This window comes from Caloenas nicobarica, chromosome 3 (assembly GCF_036013445.1).
Source record: "Caloenas nicobarica isolate bCalNic1 chromosome 3, bCalNic1.hap1, whole genome shotgun sequence".
NCBI lineage: Eukaryota > Metazoa > Chordata > Aves > Columbiformes > Columbidae > Caloenas > Caloenas nicobarica.
The window spans coordinates 108,921,879-108,948,899 of NC_088247.1; the positions used below are offsets into that span (position 1 = coordinate 108,921,879).

General features: G+C 47.2%; 1 long non-coding RNA gene across 1 annotated transcript; it reads left to right on the top strand.

The window, feature by feature from the left end:
• Positions 1–8: 8 nt before the first annotated feature.
• Positions 9–25,121, top strand: LOC135987465 (uncharacterized). Its single transcript, XR_010606015.1, has 3 exons — positions 9–71; positions 22,505–23,062; positions 23,349–25,121. It is a non-coding gene; the product is annotated as an uncharacterized LOC135987465 (long non-coding RNA).
• Positions 25,122–27,021: the final 1,900 nt, after the last annotated feature.

Consider the following 27,021-nt stretch of genomic DNA (forward strand, 5'->3'; position numbering starts at 1 on the left):
CGGCGGCCACCAGCTGGCCGGCCAATGGCGACGGCCTCTCTGCGAGGCGGGGCGGGATTACCTGCCCCGAGGTGCGCCGCGGGGGGCAGGGAGGCGCTGGGGGAGCCGTGAGGGAAGGGGCGGCCAAAAGGGTTCGGGTTGCTAGGGGGGGCGTGAGGGGGACTGAGCCAGTCGAGAGGGGGCAGGGGAGCGGTTGGGGGGCGGCAATCCAGGACGGGCAGGGGGACCCGTTTGGGGGGCGGCGGGGGCGGCTGTGGGTCGGCCCCGGCCCCGGGGGGAGGCGGCCCAGCAGAGAGCAGATGGGGGCGGGGGGTCAGACGAACTGCCGAGGAGGAAGTGTGAGGCTTTTCTCTTTTTTTTTTTTTTTTTTTTTGAGGGTTTTTTTAATACCTACTTTGGTGCGATCTCAGTCAGGCACTCCTGATTGGCCCGGGCCCGCCGCGCTGCGGGAAACCCTGTGCATTTCTGAGCGGCGCCGGCGGCCGCGTCCCCGCCTGAGTCAGAGCGGCGGCTGGTTCAGGTGGCTGAACAATGGGCGGCCTGTGCTCCGACAAAGCTGGCCGCTGGGCAAACGCTGCTGCTGAGGCCGGGCCCTCGAGGAGCTGCTGTTCTGTGTCTGTTGCAGTGCTGCTCACTCTCAAATGTTCTGAAAATATTTCCTTAATGTTTCTGGGCGGTGAAGCTTGGGCTTTTTGTCATCAGATTACAGAAGCACCTGCTAATGTTAAAAAATGTTTAGACAAATAGGTTTTATTACTGGATCCTTACTGCAGTGATGTTCCTGGCTTGAACTGATGAGCAAAAAGCCTCTGGCATCACGCTTATTTATTGAGTCTCTGTGCTTGCTTGTAAGCAGAAAAGAAAATCAAGACTCAATTGCATGTTTTCAAGGCTGGGATATGAGGCAGCAATACTTCATACTAGGTTACAGCTATTATGAAGCTTCAATACTAAAGCTGTGAGCTAGCCATACCTTACAGTTTGCATCCCTATTCCTGTATTGCTGTTCTAATTAGTGGTATTGCATTTTGATTTTCCCCCCCCCTCCTTGCAGCACACCTGAGTATACGCACTTTCTAGATACTGTTACGCCCATTCACATTAGAAGTTACTGAAAGACTCCATATTGACAATGCATGTATTGAAAAAGCAGTCCTATTGTGTTAGGCTCTTGTGTCGGGTGGCTTATGCTGGCCAGAGGTCCCTTTTGAAAGAGCATTTGCCTCAGATTTGTGGTGAAACTAGCAAAAGACCTAGCAGTATGACTTAGACTTGAACTGGGGTGGGTGAGTAGTTCCTCCCTAGGCTCTTTCCTGATATATTTAATTAAGGAATGCTGAAATTTGGACCCAAGTCTTAACTTACTTTGGAAGTAATAACAAGAATTGAGTAGGGACATGTTTGGTTTTTGTTTACAAGTAAGTTTCTCTGGACAACTTGTTCTGGTCCTGTCTTTCTGCTGGGACTGCTGCCTGGTGGCAGCGTGTGCTGTGTGGCTGGGAGAGAAATCAAGGCAGGTGCTGTTTGGCTGTGGGGGACAGTGATGTAACAGACCTCCATCCCTGGTGGCACCTAACAGAGACCTGAGACAGCTGTGCTTTTTAGTGTTAATTGATGTTGGTAATTTATCTGTTACTGTTCCAAGCTTGCTTCTCATAGATGAGTTTCGCTATGAAAGAGGGGTACACAAACAAGACATCCTGGGGAGGAGGAGAAGGGATGATGTAAGGCCATGAGAACAGGGCTGTGGCTGTTTCGTGTCTTATACTTACAATGGAAAATGAGTTAGAACTGGCCTGTTGGCTCAGTCTGTTTCAAGAGGTCTTGTGTTTTTGGAAATGCTGCAGTGGGTTGAGAAGGTATCTAACTAGTTAAAGGAACCTCAGCAAGGACAGGAACTTCTTCAGCAGCAGAGTAAGGGAGATCTCTCTGACTTCTTCCTGTCTCATGGGAAAGATGTGCTTGCTCGGGGAAGGGCACTTACCAAGAACCATGATGGCTTTTTGAAATGTTTTATCCCCCAAAAGACAAAACAACATAGCCCAGTGAGGCATAAGCACAGTGGCTGTGGTGCTTTGAGGAAGCTGGAGGCAGGAGCTGTGCCCCAAGATGTGCTGACACGTGCGTGGCTTATGGTGGTACCAGCCTGCCTGAGCCTAGGGCTCCATGGGCTTGTGCTGTACCTGCACAGGCACTGGGAGCTCCAGCTCTGCACCAGGAGCTGCATGCCAGTTATTAGCAATATGTATGGGATGGTCTGGGAACCCCTACTGTATGGAAGTCCCATGCTGCTTTTTGTGTAGGGGAAAAGGAGGCTGTTTTTCAAGTCCTATGCTGCTCCCTGACTTGGCAGCCTGTTCCTCACGTGCCTGTGACCTTAAACATCGCCCCAACAGTTTGCAGTGCTGTGGTTTCCCTCAGAGAGGGCTCGCACCAGGGCCCTCGTGAGGCAGCTACATAGCTGTCATCTTGGTGCCTGAACCAAGGGGACGCTCCCTGTTTTGGGGAGGGTGGGAGGGAATTCTGGTGCTTCTTTTTACAAGCTCCCTTTCCATCAGTCCTGCCATTTTGACAGGACAGGGACCTTGGGCAGAGGTGAGGACATTGTGCCTTGTGGCATGTCACCACACTGACACTAACCCCCTCGTGGCTTACTGCTCCACCAATGTACCCCTGTTATACCAGCTGCTGTGGTGGGGTACGAATGAGCAAGGTTAAGGCTTCTAGGAGCTGAGACTCTCTCTCCCCTTTGCCCCCAGTACAAGGTTGTTGTAAAGAAAGAAATTAAAACTCTAGATTGCTACAGCATTGTGGAGATGGAAGATTTTTCTACTAGCTTTGCTGCTTGTCAGTGCTGAATAAGCCTTGTCCTTTTTTCCTAGCATTAGTGCTATAAATAAGCTACACTGAAAGCTCAAGCTGGATGTCTGGATGAACCACCTCGAAAGGTGAATTCCCCTCCTTCTCTTAAGGCAAATGGCATTTACAATTAACTTGAGACTTCCCCCCCAAAAAATCCATCCACCAGCCATGGGGAAGCCCAAGAAATTTCAGCAATCCTGTAGGTGCTGGTGACCTCTTTGGCTCCAGTCTGAAACACCGTTGTGAATTGCAGCCAACAAGCTTCTTCCCAGTGAAGGACCACTTCAAACCCCAGCAGGGTCGATAGAAAAAGTCACCCATAGGTTCTTGTTTGTGAATGAGACCCTGCATCAACAGAAACCAAAGATCAATACATGTAACTCACTGACTTTCTAGCGTTTGAGATGATGACCACTTGCTTACTTTATATGCCTCAGCTATTTCAACTCCCCCTCCCGTCCTCCAAGCTACTGACTCATTTCCTCCTCTAAAACCTTCCTTTTTTAGCCTTTCGCTCTGAAGTATTTGGTGGCTGTTTTGAGCCGTCTGCTCCATGCCTTACTTAGGCAAACTCCTACATGACAGCACAGCAAGCCTTGCTTTGTACCATGGAAATCTATATTTTTTTTTCCAATACTTTCAGTTCTGAGGGGCAGTTTTAGCTACTGACTGTGCTCTTAGGCAAATTGCTGCTTTGCTGTTGGGAATCACGGAGGCAGACAATTGGCAAAGCAGCTGGTGAGCTTAGCCTGCCGCTTCTTATTCTAGTTGCTGTTGTCTCCCTGTTAGCTTCCACTTCCCCCATCTGTCTGCATCCACCTGCTGTCTTTTCACATCCTTTTGCCCTGATCTTGCAGTTTGAGCAGGGATTGTAGAGACTCCTCTTTGGCTGGACAAACACTACATGACTGCAGAACACCCAGATGGAAGGATCAGGCCCTGACTTTGTGCTCTCTCATGTAGCAAAGAAACAGGCTGCGTTCCCTTGTGCACAGCCTGATGTGATGGTGGTCCTGAGCTTTGGTTGTGGCTGATGGATGTTCCTGTAACCTCGCTATCTGAATGTGCCTGAAATGTAGTCTGTTTTTCTCAGGGCTTATGCAATATTGGCTCTGTGCTCTTGGCATCGCAAGGCTCAGCAAAGATAATTTTAGACAGGAACAGAAAGTCTCTGTAAACCTTACAGTCATAGCTATTTCACCGTCAGAAACAAAGCCATGAGAAGCCCATTGCTGTGCATTGCTGAAACATTCTGCTTAATAGATGCACTGGAGTAAAAATTTAAAGGGAAATTTTGGAGGAGGAGGAGAACCTAAAGGTGATTCCCAGAAACTGCCATGATGCTCCATTCCTTTTCTGAGGAGGCAGTATGGCCAGCAGGCAGCATGCAGGAACCAAGAGCCCGGAGTTGGGCCCAGACCCCTGCCCTAACCTGTGGGGTGAGGCTGGGAAAGCTGTTTTCCCCCTTTGCCTTAGTTTTCAATTTGTGAAGTGCTGACATTGTTACTGTCTTTTCTATAATGCAATTTGAGATTTAGTGGAGATCAGAGCTGGATGTTGCTTATAAACACGTGCTATTTTTACAGTACTGAAAAGTCTGTCCTAAATTGCTAAGGATGAATGCCAGAACTCATTTTTAATTTGCTCTCAACTCCCACAATTGCTGCAGGTTGCAGTCCTTTAATTTTTGTACGGTAAAAATTCTGCAGGCTAAGACCAACTGGACCAAAATCCGACTCTGCTTACTGCTGTAAAATCTGGCTAATTTTATCAGCCTCATCAGAACCATTCTGGATTGAGTATGACTGGGAAGGTAGCCTGATGCCCTGGGGCATTTTCACCACTAGAAGGAGGAAGGAGCGAATAACACAAGGTAGCTTAGGAATGGAACAGCCCCATGATAATTTAAATATGCAAGAATGTCATCAAGCAACTCTCCTACCTGCCTTGTTTAATTTTTTCTTTTTTTTTCCTTCGCTTTTGTTGTCAGTAAAGCGTCTGTCTGAAGTACTTTGTATGATGAGAATGAAACGCATCCAGCCTCACCTGCCCCAGAATCAGCGTAAGGACTAGCCACTCAATTCTCACTTAAATCCTCAAAATAGGCAACAAGCAAAACTTAACAATGATGTGCTGGTTTCCCTGCATAGATGTGAATTGGATCTGAAATCCCCCTTGGTCTGAGAAGGGAGGCTCATGTTGAGGCCTTTAACTTCTCTTAACCAGTGGGTAAAGCTTTAAGCAGCATCTCTGGCTGTGTTACCCAAATGCTTTGCAGTGTTAAGCGTGGTTACACTCCTGAGCTTTTGCTGTGAGACAGGGCTGTGTGTGCAACCTGTTTTATAGAGGGGAAGGGGCTGGGCTGAGAGAGGCTGCATGACTCTCCCAGCCTCAGGCAGGAAATCTGTGGTAAGTCTTCGCTGTCTTTACAGGGTAACACCCTAACCTTCAGGCCATCTCTTCTCTGCGCATGGAAGATGATAATGCTGCTACATCAAATGTGGCATGGCTGCATGAATTTCTTAGAGAATAAGCATTTGTGGCTTAAGTGGGCTTTGTTCCAGGTGTGGAGGTGGTTGCTGCTGAGATCCATCTGCAATGCCATTAATAATTTTGTATTTCCTGGCTAAATTAAACCACACTCCTCTCACACTGCAACCCAGACAGAATGTTAGAGTAGCAGGTTGTTTTTTTCAGTATAGGATTTGCACCTAGCTGCATCAGAATAATGAAGAAACCTTTTGGTGGTGAGTTGCTTATGCAGGACAGCTGTTTTTTCTAGCTTGCAAAGTCCAGGCCTGTTTGTGTTTGTTGGGGCTGTGACCACTTGTTAAACATGTCTAAGTTTAGCTCTAAGAAATGGAGGGAGCTTGCCTCTTGTTACTCGGGTGCTAAAAATTGGGAATTCATTGTAAGGAAGGCTTCTGATGGTAAGATTAGATGACATGTGAATTAGCCTTAACGCATGTATTACCAATCATGCAAGGTGCTATACAGGCATAGACTGGAAAATCCCCACCCTAATCTGCATACTGTCTAACCATAAGATAAGAAATGCATGGGATAATGAAAAAGGAAGCAGTGAGACCATATTAGTCAGCATGATACGTGTTCATCAACAGCAGCCTGATAGCTGGGAAGGATTTGCTATAGGGTAGTGAAAGCACCTTTAAAACTGTCCAAAAATAATAAAGTGGCATTAAATGTGATTTCTGGAAATGTGGTGTTGTACGATGGGGGTGCTCTGAGAATTTAGGGAGGTTACTGGAGGCCTGAGTTGCAGATGCAGGTATGGAGAAGTAAACACTTTTTTCCAAAGCACAGCCCTAGCTACTATGATAGTGGTGAGAAGCCACAGCACTGCCAGTGCCTGTGGAACACAACTGGGGTGAGCAGCAGGACAAATCTGCCCATAGCCTGGGTGGGTCCTAGGGAGAGCAACCATGCCAGGATGTGGTCGCTTATTATTTTGCTTGTCAATATATCAGATAGTCTGAAAAAGGGTCTTGCTTTCCTGATGAACCTGCCTCACGTGTATTTAGACAACACTCCTACCACTTCTGCCATGTGGACTCTGTGAGGTGAGGTGGTGTTTGTCAGACAAGTAGGAGGATATTGCAGAGATGCAAACTGGAAAAGAAGGGGGTCTAGCTGCATTTTCTGCAAGTGTGCAGGCAGACAGCACACAGCCATAGATGGGAACCTCTGGCAGTACCCCTCATCTCTCTTCTTTCTATGTCGTGGGTGGCTTTGGCCTTCAGGATGTGGTATTCATGTGTGGGTCAAGAGTGGCTTCATAGCTGTAGCTCTGCTAGCCAGCTGGGCTGATAGCTGGGCCATGGTGAGCTATATATTCCTGTTGTGGTTGGTTTTGTTCAAGGAAGTGGCTGTGGGAAGGTCTCCACTGACAAACAGAGTAGTGTGAGTGGAGCAGCCGTTTCCCGCCACCCTCTTTAGATCTATCTGTTCTGCACCTGGATCTATGATGGTGGCCTGTCCTTGGTGTGCTGGCTCTCCTCTGGCACACTAGCTGGTGGAAGGCTAGCTGGTCTGGGGAGATGAACCAGCTTGGCAAGCCTGTGTGTTTCTAGCCTTCAGCAACCAATGGTGTCTTTCTGAGCCACTGCATTGCCTGAGTAGCATAGCTCAGATCTCCTCATAGCTAGTCACCCAACAAGCCCTACGTGGGTGCTGGCAAGGAGCATGACTGCAGCTGTGTTTCTGAAGGAGGCCAGGAAGCACGGGTTGCGAGGTGATGGTATATGGGCTGAATCTGGCCAGGTTGCCAGAGCAACTTTTCCCTCGTGCAGGTACCCTGCAATCCTTCTCCAGGTCTCTGCTGCTTCCACTAGATCAAAAAGACTTGAATGTAACCAAAACATAACTCCTGGACAGTGCTTCCCCCTTCACGGTAATCTTTCTCCCAACCTATGATGCTTTGCTCTCACAATGCCAGAAGGGTACTTCTGACCTTGGCTCCAGCTCCAGGGGCCTCACCTCTGGGCAGGCAGTTGATTTACCCTTCTCTCCTGGTTCCCGAATCTCTGGGTCCCAAATTCAAGCTCAGCCTCACCCTGGTTCAGGGGGCAGGTGGCTGGGCAGCCGTGAGATGTCCTGCTGGGGAGACCGGGCCCGGGGGCAAAGCAGGGCTGGTGCTTCCCTCTGCCTGCAGTTTTGAGGACAGTGCCCATCAAATGCAGGCGGAGTGGGAGAGTGAGAGCTGCTGTCCCCTGCCAGGCCAGCTGCTTGCTGGTGACTGAAGGCAGGGCACCATCTGGTGGCATGGAAGGAGTTTGTCCGCACATCCGTAGGAGAGCAGTCTGGACTTTCTCAGCTAGGTACAAGGTAGTGGTTTCCCACTTTTTTTTTTTTTTTTTCCTTCTCCGCAGCATTAAGCCCCTCTGTGGCTTTCCCTCTCTGCCTGATGTTCTTGTTTCTGCCCAGCAGCTGCAGCCACGTCTTGTAGAGGCTTAAGCTGACAAACTTGGCCAGCTCTGGGTGGTTCCTGGAGCACAGTGCAGTCTCTCAATCTGGGAAGGAGCGTAACAGAGTTGCAGGGAGAACTGGCCAAGGACAGGCTCTGCTCCCCTTAGAGCTGTCCTAGGTCAGGTCAGAGGTCTGTCTAGCCTAGTGTCCTCTTCCTGACAGCAGATGCCTGGGGAAGGATGGATGAAAGCAGTGAGCTGGCAGCAGGAGATCAGCTAGGTAGTCTGCCAGCCTCTAATGTGCAGTCAGGAACAACTTGAGTTTGATGTCATGCCTCTGTTTTGAATAACTTTCTGTGGATTTCATCCTTCCTGATTTTGACTCATCACTATTTGAACCCATGAAGAGTTCTAGTGTTCACTATACCCTGTGGAGGGACGGGCTGACAGAAGGCTTTTGCCCTGGGCCAGGAGGTGGGAACAACTGTACGAGGTTACATGGGCATCGTTCATCTGTGTACTGGGGCTTGTTGCTCAGAGCACATGCCAGCAACGACTGGTGGCATGTCACTGCTGTCTCTTTTCCAGGTCCCTTGAAGGGACCAGACAGATATGCCAGATGTGTCCAGATTGCAAGTATGCCAATCTCCAGGCAGTGAGGAGCAGTGGCACACAGCTGAGAACCAGGTGTCAAAGGTGGGCCTTAAGGAGTAAGCTGGGTATGTGAGCTGTCTGTATGAGATGGGGTGGTTTGTCTCTTCCAGATCCCCTGAGATCCCAACTGTTTGAGGGCTACTGGATGCTTGAGCTTGACTGTTCGCTAAGAAGGCAGTGCCAAAAATCAGGTACATAAAAGTGACGGCCTGTTGTTTTGTGAAAATCATGGCAGTCCAAGCTCCTTCTCACCAAATTCTCCTGGTTTTTGGCTGGGTCTTGCTTCTGTTTTGGGGTCTTGTGAAACCTAGATGGTGAGGATTGAGGTGTTTCTCCCCTCGGTTGGCAGGTTACACTGCTCCTAGTGTTTCTCCAAGCAGACCAATTTCATGCACTTCCCTTTCATTTTGCTGTTGGCTTCCCATCAGCTTTCCTGTTCTCTCACTGGTGTCTCAAGTTCTCAGACCAGTGCTGTCCCCTTTTTTCTTTGGACTGGAGCCACAGCAGCCCTTAAAAACACTCATCTGGCTGGTGCACTTTTGCTTTTGTCATGTAACAAAATGCAGGTACCTCCTGGCCTGTGAATATGTGTCCCAGCACAGCTCGTGCGCGTGGGCTGAATAAAGGGCTGCAGGGTGGTGAGGAGCAGCCTGTGAGCTCGGAGTTGCGCCAGGCTCTGAAACAGGCACTCCTGCACAAAGAAGCATCTTGTCAGTGTTTAGGACTGACTGCTCTCTGGAGAGCAGTGCTTTGGTTGGATCTCCTCTAGGAGAGAGCAGCTCAGGACCGGTTTTCTGTTGTGCTCTTGTGCCTTCCATGTGAGCAGGGAAAAGCAATGGGGCCACTGAAAGTCCATCATTGCAAATTCACATTTTGCCACCAGAGAGCTCCCATCCTTCACGCCAGTCCAATGGTGAGGAAAGAGTGGCCAACACGGCAAAACAGTCCCTCAGTCTCCACCACATCCCAGCTCTCGTAGTAAGGGCTGGATTCTGTGGTGCTTGCTCTGCCTTAAAAAAAAATATTATTCTTTCAGTGCTTGGATGAGTTTTGCCCCTTCATTGCAGGCTTCTTATGAAAGGGGGAATACTGAGGCTAGGAATATTGAGGCTGGCTAGTGAGAGAAACCACAGTGAATGGGTGGAAGTCTGGTGGCAGCAATGCAGTTTTCTTCTCTCTGGTGGCTTTGGACAGTCTCGTTGATGGAACAGCAGGGCTTGAGAGTGTCTGCCTGAAGCACTAGCCTCGTTGCTAGTAGTCCTACAGAAGTATGTGGCCTTCCTGCTTGTATGTGTGACATTTGCTTCTCAAAACTGTTGCCACATGCAGTAGGTTTAGTTTTGTACTAGTCTGAGTTTGTAATAACCAGTGATATCCCTTTTCCTGTTTAATTACAGCATTGAAACATTAACTTCCCCAGACAATGCAATTCTGGCTTTCTCCATCCACCCTCCTCCCTTCCAATGCCTGTCTCCTTTCCCTGCTCTTACCTGGCACTTCACAAACACATATTTCATCCTCCCACTGCTTTGCTGAGGAGATGAGGCTTCACACTTGGAGGAAACGATGGACAATTGATTTAGTTCATTGAATATATTAAACTGATAACTGGAAGATTAGTCCTGGATGAGCAGTCTGAATGCCACAGTGAGTTTGGAAAAATGACTGTGCTCCTTTCTTTGGGGGCCAACGTGATGTCTTGCCTTCATTTGGTGCCTCTCCTCCCTGCCCCTTATCCATACTGAGAACCTGAGGAAGCCCTGGCTCACATGGAGCCTGTGAGACATCAGCCAAGGAGCTATTCTTCCCTTTGTGGCCACCCCAGTGGCATCTTGGTGGAGATGAATCTGCAAACTAATAGTCTCGGCTCCCTGCTTCAGCAGAGATTGAAGGGCCCATCCTTGCAATTGCTGTCAATTTGCTCAGTCTCCTCCGTTTTTGTTTAGACACGCCTTTTCTGCAGTGCCTTATACCTGACAGAAAACCCAAAGGAACTGACGGTTGAGGAGCATAAGGCAATAGAGGTCAAAACAGTCACATCTTATCACATCTAGTCTCTCTTGTCCTGCTTTACAGCCACTTCAACAAAGGACCTATCTGCCAATAGCACCTGAAGTCCATACCTCAAAAAGGCAGCATTAGGCTGGTATTTAAAGAAGCCCCCACCTCTAAAGCCTCAGACCAGTGGGTGCTAGCTGTGTGACTGTACCCCAAAACTGGCTCCTTCCACTCCTCATCTTGTTCTCTAGAGATGATGAGTGAGGGCCACACTTGGCAGTAACTGTGACAAGAGGCAATCCTGTTCAAAGCCAGGGTGCTCTCTTGGGGAAGATGGTGCAGAATCATCAGGCTTCCTGGGGCAGTGCATTGTGCTTGTTTTTCACTGCTCATCTTGCTTCTTGCTTGGAGTCATGTAGGTTTGCTTGGGAGGTAGGTTCCCTGCAGGTTTCGTTATGCTGAGCACTGACATGCAGTCACAAGATATGGGAAATGGGGACCATAGGTAAAGGTGAAAGCTAATAGAATCCTAGAATGTCCTGAGTTGGAAGAGACCCATAAGGATCATTGAGTCCAACTCCTGTCCCTGCATAGGACAACCCCAAAATTCACACCATGTGTCTGAGGGCGTTTTCCAAATACTTCTTGAATACTTTCAGGATTGGTGCCATGTTCCAGTGCTCCACCACTCTCTGGATGAAGAATCATATGCTAAAATCCAACCTAAACCTCCCCTGGCACATCTTCCTGCCATTCGCTTGGGTCCTAGTCTAGAAAGCATGACCTTCAAGAGAAGACAGAGGGAACTGGAAGGTTGCTTAGTCTAAGGAAGAGAGGACTTAAGAGCTTATAGAAATCTCCAAACATATGTGAAGTCAATGGTGGAAGAGTAATGTGTTCTTTGTGTTCCTGCTAGCTGAAGACAAGCTGTATTAGCCTTAGATCATGGCAAGGGACATCAGCATTTGGGATCAGAAAAATGTTTCCAAGGGTAAGGACAAGCAAACTAGTGGACTTAGGTTACTTGGGAAATAAATTAATATCCTTTCTTCAAGGTTCTTAAAAAGCAGCACCAAGAACAGCGTAACTTCCATCCATGTCTTCAGCTGGTCTGTCAGAGCAAAGGATGTCCTCAGCAAAAGTTTCTGTGGTAGAGAGAAAGGGAAGTGGAAGCACACCTTCAGAGACCTGCCTGGCAAATCCCCTTATCTTGGCTGAGGATCTTTACTGTGATGGATCCACAAAGGTTGTGTGCAGTGTCTGTTGGAAACTGAGTCACATAGTGCCAGGGAAGAGAAGTAAGTCCTTCAAAATCCAAGTGGTTACCAGGAGAATAATTTTACCTCAGGAAACCAAGGACGCAGTTCTGGCACTTTTCAGTCTGACGTAGCTTCCTTCTGACCCTGGCTGGAATTAGCGGTCCAGAAACACTATTCTAACCTGGGGAGACAAGTGTGTTCTGCAACATTATCCCTTCTTTGGTCATGACCAGCTTGGGGTGCACTGGGCAGTAGCGTCACATCAAACAAGATGGCCTCAAGCTAGAAACAGACACTTGTAGCAATCCAATGTACAAATTGGCCATGTATGTCCCTGTTCACAACAAGAGACTGCAGCAGCTCTAGGTAGTTTGCAAGAGGCCCCTAGGGCGTTGGTTTAGTTCTTGGGAGTGCTGGGTGAGGCAGAATTGCCAAGGCAAGCCAGAAGCTCTGCTCGTGGCTCTCTGACAAATGTAGTGAACTCCATTTCATTGAGAAGCAAACCAGCAGAACTGAACAGCCAGCTCAGAGACAGAGATTGCATCTGCAAAATGCTCTCCCTCCTGGTGAATTCCCTGTTCTGGACGCAGAGCCTAATTCTCACTCCAGCATGCAGGGATTTTGAATGGGGTGTAAATTAATGCTTGTGCCATATGAAGTGTCCTGTCTTTCTCCTGAGCAGCATAAAGGATCTTTGGCATGAAAGAGAATTGGCTCCAATGCTGCAGCAGCCATGAAATGAGTTCCACTTTTAGCTGAAATGGGTTGCATTTTGACTGAAGAATTTTTGCTATCCAGATTTTCACTAGAAACTTACATCTAAAGAATGTATATCTTCAGTGATCATCAGAATGGCTTCTTAGCCTGGAGGAATACTTCTTTTGCAACAGAGCTGCAATGCAACTGCATCACAGCACCAAAATCCTGGACGGAGATACACATCCTGGAAGGCTGTCTGATCCGTAAGGGTGCTTCAAAGCAGCAAGACTCCTGTAGTTGTAAACCTGGTGCAGATCAGGGGAAATGTTTCAAAAGTTAGGGTGAGTTTGGGGGCATATGTATTCGAAGATCAGCATATGCTAGCATGCGTCTATGTGTGAATATCCACAGGCAAAAAAGAGCCAGGGCTCTTCTAGTGTGGGAGAACTTGCTTCATCATTTATTTACATGCCTCAACACTTGCATTTTCATGAGGCTTAGATATTTCACGTATTTGCCAGAACAAACACAGCATGGGACTCTTCTAAGCTGTTGATGAAATCATTAAGGGGCTCAGTGTCTACTTGTGATTTTCCACTTCTTCGAGTTTACTTCAAGATCTGAACATAAAATCTGGCACTCACAGGTACCATGTGGATTTGTGATGGTCTTGGGAGCATTGCTTCTCCATAAAAAAATGTCTTGATCACATCCAAGCACAGCTGTTTGTTTGTCTGTGCCAGGTATAGTATCAATGATATTTGCTTGTTGAGCTAGCCAAGTCATGCTTTAATGGAACTTATTTAAAGAAGTTACACATAGTTCATTTTAGTACAGTGGCTCAGTAAACTCTTTGGAAGACGGTTATGTGTGGAGGGGAAATGGACAGCATTTTTTTTAATGGCATATTGCAGTGGTTACCAAGCCTTACGGTTTTGTCGGCAGTCTCAGGATATTTTATACTTTTATATTTTATTTTATACTTTTTTTTTCTTCTATCCCAGCTGCTGGAAGGAAGATATTGCATAAGAATCTCCATTTTCTCATTTTTAAAAAGTAAGTTTCTAACCCTTGTGGTTACTTGGAAAAACATGAAAACATGAGCTCAGTGTTCCAGATAGGATGTTGAAATCAAAACCAAACACAATGGAAAAGTTGGTTCATAGCTTTAAGATCCAGTCAGCGAATAAACAGCTTTAGATTGGCTTGGAAATTCTGCAGCTTGGAAATGTATCAATATTTGATTTTTGAGACCTGACTGCTGGCATGAGGGCACATGTGATTTTGGAATCAGAGTTTAGTCTCTTTTTGGTTAGGCAATACTGATTTTTACAAAAGTAAATATTTTTGTAAAATACAATATTTTTTTAAACATTTCTCTCATAAGAACACGTCTTTTCAAAAATTTCTTTAGCATTTCTTGAGTCTCATTTAGTCTCTTGTTTTGTTTCCCAAATAATTTTGTTTTGTTCTGAGTTAAGAATTTCATCCTGAATCTCTTTGGTTCATTCTTTCCCTCTTGACTTTAATGTTTCTGTCTGGAGATTTCCACTTGGTTTGGTTTTGATGTTGACTTCAGATTTGGTGTTTTCTTCCTTTCCTTATTTTGGCTTCTTCATCCTCTTCTTTGCTTTCCAGCTTTGTTTTGAGCTGATGCTGGAAAATCCCACCTTGGGTGGTGGGTGATGTTGTACCTGGATATTGCCTTTTATCAGCGGAGCGTGTGATGTTTCCAAGTGGCTCAGTGCAGCCACTCAAAGTCACATTTGAGCTCATCTGCTCGTGACTGGGGAAGTTGTTGGCTTGATTTGTTTTTCCAGAGGAAATGACTGGGGGGTTTTTTTGGTGGTGTGGTTTTTTTTTTTTTTGGTGACACAAACAATGCAGGAATTCATGGAGACAGAATTTCAATTTTTCAAGCAGAACTGGCCCTGAGGTTCTGGGGTATCAAAGTTTGTGGCCATGCTGCTGGTGAAGCCATTGGGTAGAATCATAGAATGTCCTGAGTTGGAAGGGACCCACAAGGATCATCGAGTCCAACTCCTGTCCCTGTACAGGACAACCCCACAGTTCACACCATGTGTCTGAGGGTGTTGTCCAGTCTCTTCTTGAACACTGTCAGGCTTGGGGCCGTGACACCTCCCTGGGGAGCCTGTTCCAGTGCTCCAGCACCTCTAGGTGAAGAACCTTTTCCTCATGTCCAACTGACCCTTCCCTGGCACATCTTCCTGCCATTCCCTTGGGTTCTGTCATTGGTCACTAAAGATAAGAGATCAGCGCCTGCCCCTCCTTCTCCCCTTGTGAGGAAGCTGTAGCTGCCATGAGGTCTCCTCTTAGTCTCCTCCAGGCTGAACAAACCAAGTTACTTTAGCCACTTGTCTTCCTCTCCAAACCCCTCACCAACTTCGTAGCCCTCTTCTGGACACTCTCCAGTAGCTTTATATCCTTTTTATCCTGTGGCGCCCAGAACTGCACACAGTGCTCCAGGTGAGGCCGCACCAGTGCAGAGCAGAGCGGGACAGTCACCTCCCTGCCCGGCTGGCGATGCTGTGCTTGATGCACCCAGGACACGATTGGCCCTCTTGGCTGCCAGGGACACTGTTGGCTCACGTTCAACTTGGTGTTGACCAGAACCCCCAGATCCCTCTCCGCAGAGCTGCTTTCCAACATCTCGTCCCCCAGTCTGTATGTACAGCCAGGGTTGCCGTGTCCCAGGTGCAAAATCCAGCACTTGCCCGTGTTGAACTTCATGCGGTTGGTGATTGCCCAGTTCTCCACTTTGTCCAGATCCCTCTGCAGGGCCTCTCTACCCTTGAGAGTGTCAACAGCTCCTCCCAGTTTTGTGTCATCAGTGAACTTACTAAGTATTCCCTCAAGTCCTGTGTCCAAGTCATTTATGAAGACACTGAAGAGTGCTGGCCCTAAGATGGATCCCTGCAGAACCCCGCTAGTGACTGGTCACCAGCCCAACACAACCCCATTTACTAGAACCCTTTGAGCCTGGCCCGTCAGCCAATTGCTCACCCACTGCACTGTGTGTTTACCCAGCTGTGTGCTGGACATCTTATCCAGGAGGATGTTGTGAGAGACTGTATCAAAGGCTTTACTGAAATCCAAAAAGATCACGTCGACAGGCTTCCCTTGGTCAACTAGGCGGGTAACCTTGTCGTAGAAAGAAATTAGATTGGTTAAGCAGGACTTTCCCCTCACGAACCCATGCTGGCTTGGACCAATGACTTTGTTGTCTTTCAGATGTTCTTTAGTAACTCCCAGAATAATCTTCTCCATGATTTTGCCAGGCACAGAAGTGAGGTTGACAGGCCTGAGGGTGACAGGCCTGTAGTTGCCAGGGTCATCCCCTGTTGCCCTTCTTGTAGATTGGGACAACGTTTGCCAGCTTCCAGTCAACTGGGACCTCTCCAGATTCCCAAGAGCATTGAAAAATCACAGAGAGAGATCTTGCTATGACGTCAGCCAGCTCTTTAAGCACCCTTGGATGAATCTCATCAGGCCCCATTGGCTTGCGGGGATCTAGCTGGAGTAGCAAGTCCCATACAAGTCCTGGATTGATTAGGAGTTTATTGTTCTTGCGGCCATGGTTCTCTAACCCAGGGTCATGAGGCCCCTGAGTCCATGTTCGGTGTTGTAGACTGAGGTGAAGAAAGCATTAAACGTCTTGGCTTTGTCTACGTCCTTGTTAATAAGGTGACCATGCTCATCAAGTAATGGGCCAATGTTATTTCTAGTTTGCCTTTTGCTATTAGCATATTTTAGAAAACCTTTTTTATTGTCCTTCACAGTACTGGCCAGCTTCAATTCTGATTGAGCTTTGGCCGCACTAATTTTCTCCCTACAGTGGCGAGCAGCATCTCTGTAGGCCTCCCATGACGCCTGACGTTGCTTCCACTGACCATACAATTCCTTTTTTTGCCGTATTTCAAGAAGATCCCTGCTCAACCAAGCTCGCTTTTTGCCTCTCCTGCTAGATTTTTTGCATTTTGGAATTGCCTGGTCCTGTGCTTTTAGTAGGTGGTACTTAAAAAGCAACCAACACTGATGGACCCCAGCACCCTCAAAAGCTTCTTCCCAGGGAATCTTATTAAGTAGTTCTCTGAGCAGCCTGAAGTCTGCTCTCCTCATATCTAGAACCTGACTGCTTTGTGGTCGCTGTGGCCAGGCAGCCACCAGTCACCACTTCTCCCAGGAGACCCTCTCTGTTACTGAGTATCAAATCTAGGAAGGCACCTTTCCTGGTTGGTTCCCTTAGTACCTGCACCAAGAAGTTATCATCCAGATTGTCCAGGACAAGGGCAGATGACTTGGAGGCTTCACTTAGTTCCTTAAAGAATAACTCATCTGTGCCATCATCCTGGCTGGGTGGCCTATAGCAGACACCCATGACGACATCTGCTTTATTTGTCTGACCCTTAATCCTTACCCAGAGGCTCTCACCTTTGCCATCACCAACTGCCAGCTCCATGCAATCCAGCCCCTCTGCTACATTCAGTGCCACACCCCCACCTCTCCTATCCTGCCTATCCCTTCTGAATGGCCTGTAGCCGTCCATCATGGTGCACCAGTCACAGGATTCATCCCACCAGGTTTCACTAATGCCAATTGTATCATACCCCTGGGACCGGGCCAAGGCTTCTAGTTCATCTTGCTTTTTCCTCATGCTGCACGCATTAGTGTAGAAGCACTTCAAGTGTGGCTGATTGTGCGCTTCACCTCATGGCACAGTCTGAGGAATCTCGCTGCCAAGCATCTCCTCAAGCTTTGGTGTCCCATCCCGCTGCTCATCACTGACCTACCTGCTACCGCCCCCTTCCCCCTTCCAATCTAGTTTAAAGCCCCATCAATCAGCCTTGCAAGCCCCTGAGCAAACACCCTTTTCCCCTTCTGTGAGAGGTGCATTCTGTCAGGTGTCAGGAGACCTGGTGGAGAACTGACCATCCCATGGTTGAAAAACCCGAAGTTCCATCGATGACACCAGTCACGTAGCCACGTGTTGATTGGTTGGGCCTGCCTGTTCCATTTTGTATTCCTGCCTGCTACTGAAAGGATGGAGAAAACCACTTGAGCACCTGAGCCATTGACCAACCGCTCCAAAGCTCTGAAATCCTTTTTGATTTGCTTAATGTTACTTTTTCCTATCTGCCAACATGAAGGACCAATAGCGGGTAATAGTCAGAGGACCTTACCAGCCTGGGGAGTTGTTGAGCCACATCTCTTACCCTGGCCCCAGGGAGGCAGCAGACTTCCCTTTGGGTTGGGTCAGGTCGGCATATTGGGCCCTCTGTTCCCTTAAGAAGGGAGTCGCCTATGACAATTACCCTTTTTTTTCTCTTTACATGTGTGGTTTTAATGGGTTTGTTTGGTTTCATGTGTAGCATAGGTTGCCTAGAGGACCCCTCCTTCCCAGAAGGGTCTTCATCAGCAGCATCATCTGCCTGCCCATCCAATTCCAGGGCCTCATACCTGTTGTGTACAGGCACCTGGGAAGGTGGGGCAGGCTGAGGGTGTGTTCACCTGCTGCCCTGAGCATCCATTCTCCCTCATCTTCTGGGTCTCCCCTTCTAGCCTGGTGGTGAGAGGGTAGGGGGACCTTTGTATCTGTTCCCATGGTTGGATTCTACTCCTGCCTCAGGGACAGTAGAGTGTGAGTCCACCAGTCAATCTCCTTTTCTGACTCCCTGATGCTCCTCAGCCTGGACACCTCCTCTTGAAGCTCTGTCAGCAGCCTGAGCAGCTCCTTCACTTGGGTATATCACCCACAGGGGATCTCGCTGCTGCCATCAGTCCCTGAGCAGAAACTTGGGCACACTCTTCAGCCCAGGACCTGGACAGCTGCATCTTCCCTCACAAGGTCAGTTTGGGTGGCTGCATAATTTCTTGCAGCCGGAGAGACCGTGAAGGACGCTGAAGGCACAGCTCTTCACCGGGTGGATACCATGCATCCTGCTGTACTTAGTTCCTTGCTAGCAGGTTGTAGCCTCTGTTTGAAGTGGCAGGGTCCTCCTCGCTCGCTCTTCCCACTTGCCCTTCCGCATGAACTGCCACGGTAACTGCCTCAGCCTGCTTGCTGGCCTTGTTCGCTGCGCTCCCTAGGGTATGTTTAAATCTCCTGGCAATGTTCCTGCTGCATCAGCCTCTCTCATGAGATCAGCCAGTTTCTGGGCAGTCTCTCTGCCTGTCCATGGATTTGCCTGACTCTGGGACTGCCTCTCTGGCCTCCTTGATCTGTGCTCTGCACCCCTGAGGGACACCACTTGTTACCGGTATCCACACAGATATTGTTGTTCTTGCATGCTACTTCTGGAGCTAACAGGCACATTCAAGGTCAGATGCTGCCTTGGCCCAAACTGTGGTGCTTTCTGAAAGCTGGAAGATGGAGGTCTAAACACACTTGCTGTGGGCTTGAGGTCTGGCTGGATTTGGCATAGCCCCATCCACAGCAGCTAGCCTGAACTGAGTCCTTCCAGCATGAATATTTAGACCTCAAGCTACAGTCATCCTAGCAGCCAGCAATGAGAACAGAAATCCTGTTGTATCCCAGGCCTTAATCCTGCCCTTTGTCTCGCAGAAGAGGTCCCTCTTCTTATCTGACTGTCTCCAGGTTTTCTGTCGTGAACTGTATTCCCTATTTACAGAATGAAGATAAAGGATTTGCAAAGCCTTGGTTGTTGGAGTTCCAAGGAACAGGAGCAAGATGAGTATGACCTACATGAGAAGCTCATGGCAGGAATATGTGTTGGGGAAGTCCTGGTCCAGGGAAGGTGAGGCACCAGAATATGGCACAGTCCAAGGCTGACAGCCCATCTGAAGAGGATCTCGAGGCACATGTGATAGCTGTGGGTGCACGAATGAAAGGCATGATGGTGTGAAGTTAGTATCACCCAGCTACATATAAAATATTAATAGTTTCTTTGAAGCAGAACACCTACTTGTTCTTGTCTAGACCCTGTCATCCTGCTCTAAAACTGTCCTGGACTGTTTTGGAAAGGGTATGGTTTCTTTCCTAGATTGTGAGAGGCAGAGTGATTCCCATGTGTCTGCATTTAGGGGAGAAACCATGGGCAGACATTAGTGCTTCCACACAGTATAGAACTCTGCAACAACCCGTGCTGACTGCCATCGCTCAACTTCTCCCGCAGTCAGGCTCCCAGCATTGAGGACCATTTCCTGGGCAAATTTCACCTAGGTGAAACGATGGTTTTAGATCTGGACCGTCCAGTGGTTAGGAAGAGACAAAGTACTCTCTCTAGTGTGATTTTTCTTTTCCAGATGTCTTTTGTTATTTTGTTAAGGCTAGAAATCCACAGATCTGCGGCTCTGAGCATCATGTATGTGAGATAGAAAAGTCTTAACCATAAACAGGCTTGCTAGAGATTATTTGTCAGAGTCCTTGTCTTCAGGGCTTAAGTGTTTGTATCTGTCATCGTGTAGCAGCTGTCCAGGACTGCAAGGCCATATGGATGATTACCAGTCAAGCTTTTCTATTCCATCTAATTCAGGGATTTCCCAGTGTTATTATCCTCCAATGGCCCCATATGTGCTAGGTGCAAGGTCAATCCATGCATTAAGCAATGTATACAACAAGCTGCCCGAAGGTGGGGGCAGGGGTAGCTTCACTCCCATTTTAAACCAACAAAAAGAGGTGCCTCCAAGGTTTAACTGCCATAGGCTGGACAAGACCCTGAATAACTTGATCAAGCTGGATCTGCTTTGAGCAGGGAGCTGAACTTGATGACCTTCACAAATCTCTTTGAACCTATAGTACTCTGTGATAAATTCAGCATTGTTATGTTGCAGGGGACTTGCTAGAGACCACGTAGGAAACCTGTAACAGAATGAGTGCTTCTGGTAACAGACCCTGTATCCCATTGCCAAGTGAGGCGGCCACAGGCCCTAAGGTGGGCTGAGCTATCCCAGCTCAAATAAATAAAAGCAAGAGTGGCATAGCTGGGGAGAGAGAAGAGTGAGGAGAGGGATTCCTTTGAGCCACACATCAAGTCATGCCTCATTGCACAGACTGACTTATCTGTGTATGCCAGCCTCTAATAAGTGGTGTGTACACACATTCAGAGAAGCATTTGAGCAGTCAGGGAGAGATATAGAAAGTTACAGGTGGCAGGGCCAGATCTATGAAGATACTGTGGCACTGCTGGTCTCCAGAGCAATCGATTACTCACTTCTCAAAACATAATTTCTGAACTGCTACTTAAAATTCCTAAGTGAGGACTTTGGGGAAAGCATGACCTTAGAATGGGGCTAGTGGGGCTTGGTATACTTGGTGGAGGAAAACTCAGTAGCAGAACAAGTGAAAAACCCCAATTTGTATTTTTCTTTATAGGCTTTCTCAGCTTATCCTCAAACTCCAAAGCATGTAAGAGTTTTGACCATCAGAGCCCAAATCCGTGAGCTGTGACAGATCTGAATGTGGTAGATCAGAGAGAAATGGTTTCTGACAGATCAAATGCTTTCAGTACTTATTTCTCCTTCCTTCTCCTTGCCCAGCAGCGGTGTTGTTGCAAGGTGTCTGTGATGTTTCTCAGCAGTATTTGCCAGTAATGCCCTGTGCCTCGTTGATGGGTTTGTTTGGGAGTAGCTTGCTGGAATACTCATATCTGAGAAATGTTGCCTGTGGGATATTTGTTGTCTGTGAGGAGTTTGGCTTTTCCTTTGATTTTAAAACCAGATTTGCCGTGTAAGAGCATGCAGAATACCTGCATTTTGGCTATGTTCTGTAAAATTTGCTTGAAATTGGCTGGTCCTTTAAATATTCTTGCCAATAAACTTGGGAGTATCAACAGAGAGAGCAAAGATCTGTCATATGGTATTGTAAGAAACTTACTCAGTATTGAGGCTTAAGGGATCTACTAAAATGTCTAGTTTCTTGTTAGAATATGTGTAGGACAGAAAAGATAAAATACAACTCCTGGAAATCAGAGATGGCTATTTTGTCCATTTCCTGATCTGTATGCAGGGTTAACCTAAGTAAAACTTCCTGATGGATGTTTGTCTGTCCAGTGGCATGAAGTCCATCACCTCTTGTGGCAAACTGCTCCACAACTCAACAGGATAAACTAGGTGTGCCCATTCCTGCGGTGTTTGTAAGGAATCTGGATCTGTTGTTTCATTGCATCTAGGCTTCTGGGGACTGCTGAAAGGCATTAATTCATTCTAGAATAAACTGAGAATGCATCTAATTTATTTGTCTGCATGTTTGTGCTTCAAACCCTCACTTGAGTGATTGCCTCATGGTGCTGCATTTTTCTCTCTGCATTCCCAGAATTTTTGGGTCTGTAAGCAATTGTTCTTTAGGGCACTACATCTCTGTCCTGAGCTGGGGGAAAGTTTTTCTGACCTGGGAATGCAGTAAGAGCTGCAGAATATTTTTTGAGAGTTATTGAATGGTTTGGCAGGGTGTTTTTACTGCAAAGATATTTGGGTCAAAGTCATGATGAGACTGAGGTGTATAGCCCTGCTGTGACCTGCTGCCAAGTTCACTACAGACTGAATAATACTGGGAAAACTTACGTTTATGTCTCCATTCCTTATCTGGATTGTTTTTGTAAGCCATAGTCTTTGCAAGTTGTGTGCTGTGCAAAAGGAGAGAAGGTGCTCTCCTTCCTAAGGCTAGGAAATGTCTTCCTCTCCTACCAAATACACACATGGCTAAGGTATTGCCATGTTCTTCACAATGTGTCTACCACCTGTCCCCTGCACTCCCCTCTGCTATCTATGCAAGGCCCTCTTCAGTTTGTTAAGCTTAGAGGTAGCACATGTACTTTGTTTGCAGTGTGCTCTGGGCCTAAGAAATGAGTTGTAACCAGCAGGCTTACTTACTGATGTGCATTGGAAGTTCAAGGCTTTTGGAGGTGGGTGGGTGCTGACTTTGTCCTAGGAACAGCAGGTGTGGAGCTAACTTTGACACTGCAACATCAGAAGGCCAACAATCTTTCATATAGACCTGAAGACTGATGTCACCTGGTGTGAAGAGCTGGTGCGCAGGCCCAGTGGCCCTGGGCACAGGCAGAAAGTAAGAGAGGGAGGCTTTTTGTCCTCTGCTAAATGAGATGTAATGCAATGATTTTTGCATTCTAGGGCATTTCTGTTCTCTTTCAATTTGTATCAGTGGATATGAAGATTGCTCTGAATCTTCTGAAGTCTGAGGAGCCTGAGAAAAACAGCCAGATGGCTACAGTTGTAGCAGGAAAGAAAAAAGTGAGGAAAACGTAACTATCAGAAATCTATTTCCACCCCTCACCTCCAATAAAAATCTTTAGGGTAATTTGCAAAGGTGTAGGTTTGGAAGGAAGGGACTGTATGTTTGCATGCATCGTGGGACCCTTGTGGACTTGATAGCTGAAGTGGATGGAGCCAAGTAGGAACACAGGAACAGGGCTGAACTTTGGGCCAGGAGATTTGTTAGGCCAGATGGGAAGGAAGCTTGGAAAGCAGATGGCTCCCTAGCTTTTACATCTCCTGGTAGCCCCCAGTGCACATGTATTTTTGGACGTATATCCCTGAAGCATCCAGAGGATACTCCAGAAGCATCCAGGAGATACTCCTCAGATGAATGAGAATTGGCTCTGCTTCCTTCTTCAGCTCTGTCTCAGACACCAGCTGGATATGACCTGTTGGCATCTGGGGAACTTCCAGGTGAGGCTTCTGCCTTTGGCAAAATGTATATGGCATGTGGATGATAAAAGCATACTATTTAAGGGTGTGTGTGTGGGGGTGGTGGTGGAGAAGACCCTTCTTTTATAAGCCAAGGCCTTTGATTAAACAGGCAGTGGGTTCTTGCAATGGAGGTTAGTTGAGTAGTGCTCTGGCATCCACATTGGCTGCATTACTTGCCATGGGACATGCTGTTGAAGCATGCTCATGCCTGGACTTCTGTCATAGGGTCACCATGTGGGTCTTATGTTTCCTTGTTTTTCCACAGGTGTCAAGGAAGGACTGAGAAAATGTTGGCCTTGGCACAGCCCTGGACAGGACTGTGGCTGCAGGGGTTTGCGAGCGTTGTGATCCCACCTGTGACTCCAGATGCCTTTACAGAATCTGTCATCTCCCTGAACTACCACTCCTTCTGTGCTTGGTTCATCTTGACTCCTCTGTATTTGGTGTTAGAGATGTTGTGTTGCAAAGATATCTTGCTGGAAAACATTTCTGCACTTCCTCACAGGCATGCCCCAAGTCAAGTTGTGGCTGGTTACCAGACCAGCTCCACGTTTCCTGGTTTGTGTTTGTTGCTGTAGATCCGTAGCTGCTTTCTAGCATTGCTCCATGTGACAATCTTCACCATGGGCTTGCAGCCTCACATAAATACCAAACCTCCCTGGCACTGCCTGTCAGGTGGGCTTGCTGAGCTTGATCCCAGCTGAGGAGGTAAGCTGAGCTTGGCTGAGCCACAGGGCTTACCTATCATACCATACCTGGCCGCTTGCAGCAGTTAAGAGGGTTGCCTGAATGCCAAGGTAGGCAGGAAGGGAAAGAAGGCAATTTCCTGCCCATGCTGTGAGCTTTAGAGAAAAGATACACCTGTGGGTTTTTGGGAAGCAGGGATGACAGGCTTCCATTCAATAAGACACTTGGGCAGGGGAGTTCAAAGGTGTGCTCCCTTGTCATGCAGCCAGAGGGAGGAAAGGATTGGTGCCTGAGCAATGGGGTGAACAGAGTTAAGGCAGGGATTGAACTGGGAAGTTGGCCAGTGTGTTTTCATGGCTTGGGAAAGAGAGGAAAAGGAGGGACTTGTCAGCTTGATTCAAGTATATGTGCCTGCAAGCAAATGTGAGGTGTCTGCAAAGTTTTATAAGATTGGTCTAGTCCTATAGATCTCAAAGACAAGCCAAAGAGTAAAGATGATGAAATATATGTGTGGTCCTGTACACAATCCAGCCCCTTCTTTTTGTCCAGTGAAAGTGCAGTACTTCTACATATGAAGCAGAGAGCCTATGGTATATTCTGCTTTGCTTCAGTGGCTTGGCAGGTTTTCCTGACTGCTATAAGGGCAGTGGTTAGATTTGGATTATATTCTTGGAGGGCCTTGTTGTCTTTTGCAGGGTAACTCTTTAGAATACTTCATGCCTCCTTGGAAGTTATCACTGTTGGTGCCTGTGCTATTTGATGTCATTTTGCTGGGTAATCACTGGCATTGCCTGTCTGTGAGTGCTCAATATATTATACAGATGCAGTTTATTTTTTCCCCTCTTAAAACTCCTACTGAGAGAATTGGTGTGATTGATGACCAGGGCAGGTATTCAGCTGTGTCAGTCTTCACAGGATGACTTCTCTACAAAATAGGCAAAACTGTAATTACAGCTAGAGCCTCTTATTTCTTCTGTTTAATTGCATTTAGCTGGCAATTAGGATGTCAATGAAAAAGCAGTGATGTTCTTTTAAAATTGATATTAATGGGAATAGACACATTGGGAGGGAGACATGAAAAGTGCTTCCAGACTAGAAGGAGCAGCTGCAGAAACAAGCGTTTATCAAGATCATGGCATGACAAAGAAGAAGAAAATGAATGAAGCTGCGATTCAGTAGCTGAGTCTCGGGCCTCAGCCCTGCTAATGGTTGCCTGAGAGCCCTAGGTAAATAAACTCAATTCTTTGTTCACATTCTCTCCATTCACTTATACTGGGAGCTCCGAGCCAAGGATCGTCTCATGAAGTTGAGAGCTAGCCATCCACCCTCACCTTATCGGCCATGTCCCCAAATGCCCACATGGCCCGAGACTCCTCTCAGATTTGGAGACCAGCTGTTGGTTTACTTCTGCTTGTTTTTGTTTGGGTTTGTTTTTCTTTTCTTTTCTTTCCGTTTTTCTTTTCTTTCCGTTTTTCTTTTCTTTCCGTTTTTCTTTTCTTTCCGTTTTTCTTTTCTTTCCGTTTTTCTTTTCTTTCCGTTTTTCTTTTCTTTCCGTTTTTCTTTTCTTTCCGTTTTTCTTTTCTTTCCGTTTTCTTTCCGTTTTCTTTCCGTTTTCTTTCCGTTTCTCTTTTCGTTTTTCTCTTCTTTTCGTTTTTCTCTTCTTTTCGTTTCTCTTCTTTTCTTTTCTTTTCTTTTCTTTTCTTTTCTTTTCTTTTCTTTTCTTTTCTTTTCTTTTCTTTTCTTTTCTTTTCTTTTCTTTTCTTTTCTTTTCTTTCTTTTCTTTTCTTTTCTTTTCTTTTCTTTCTTTTCTTTTCTTTCTCCTCTCTCCTCTCTCCTCTGCTCTCCTCCGCTCTCCCATTTCCTTCTTTCTCTCAACTCTTTGGCCACTGAATGACTCCTAGAGTGCCAGGACACTTTCACTATTTAAATCCCACAGCACAGGCTTGAGAACAGAGGATGGCTTCTTGTGGGGACTGGCTGGGCTGTTGTTCTCTTGAGCATGGGTGAGAGGGTTTTGGAGAAAGCAGCTATCATGTGGGGTCAGGGTCAGAGAAGACTGCAGGGCAGTTACTCTATCTTCAGTGGGATCGACCCCGCTTGCCACAGGATTAACCTTGTCTCACCCCAGCAGTGAGTCACATGTTGTGACTGAGCTGGTTAGGCCCAGGCAGAGAAGGAAGAACACAAGGGATCAGAGCTGGAGGCATCTCCAGACCCTGCCTGATACCCAGGCTGGAGTCAGGAGGGGAGCAGAACAGAGGCAGCTTGGAGGTCCCTCATGTTTCCTTTTTCCCATGGCCACTGTGTCAGCCTCCTCTGTTCTGTGGATTCCATGCAAACCCCAGCTTCTGGCTCGTGCAAAGGGCTGTGCTTCCCCTGGTACCACTCCTCTCATAGCGAGAACCCTCTGTGCCCTTTCTTCCCCATACCCTCTGCTAGGGGATGTCCAGTTACACAGACACTGTGTCTTAAGGACAGCCTCTTGGCTTAATTCACTGTTCATCCACATTGTTCCACCTGCCCTTGACATGATGCTCCTTCATCCATGGTGTCTACAGAAACCCCCTTAGAAGGGCCTCAGTGTTTCTCATGATGCAGCAGATGGGGTTTCTAAGCAGCCTAAATTGTCTCTTAAAGGACTTGTAGAAGCAGATGTGGGAGCCCCTGGGTTTCAGGCAGCTGAGATACTGTGCAGATGTTCTCTGCATCTTCTCTGCTATAATCTATATCATGGTAAGAGATCTGCAACCTTCTTTATCTCTCCTAAAGCAGCCTGCAAACTACCGTTCATTATAGGGAAGGTGAGACTGATTTAGTTTCTCTTGTGATTCTGGAAACTAGCTGATGTGTTCATCTGGCAGTGGGGAGAGGATGCCCTGGTTTTGACCTAAGCTGGAATCACCAATTTTCCTTGCGCAAGTCTGTGTAAGCAAAGGGATGAATTAAGTCCAAAACTGAGACTGCTGGGGTCACCTTGAAATGCTGGACCCTTTTACAGCCAAAATCCTTTGGGGTGGGGGGAAGAGAGCCTGCATATCTGACATTATTAAAGTGGACATTGTTAATTATGTGTGAGGGTGGATTACTGCATGGCATGCAATAGGTCATTAATGTTAATCAATCAGAAGTACAAGGAATATGCCTTTTTCTTTATTAACAATGACCTCCTGGAGGGACTTTTCCCCTGTGTTTGAAAGGAAGTATGCTGAGGGAAGAAAGAAAGAAATAATAATGCAATTAAATGAGAGGTA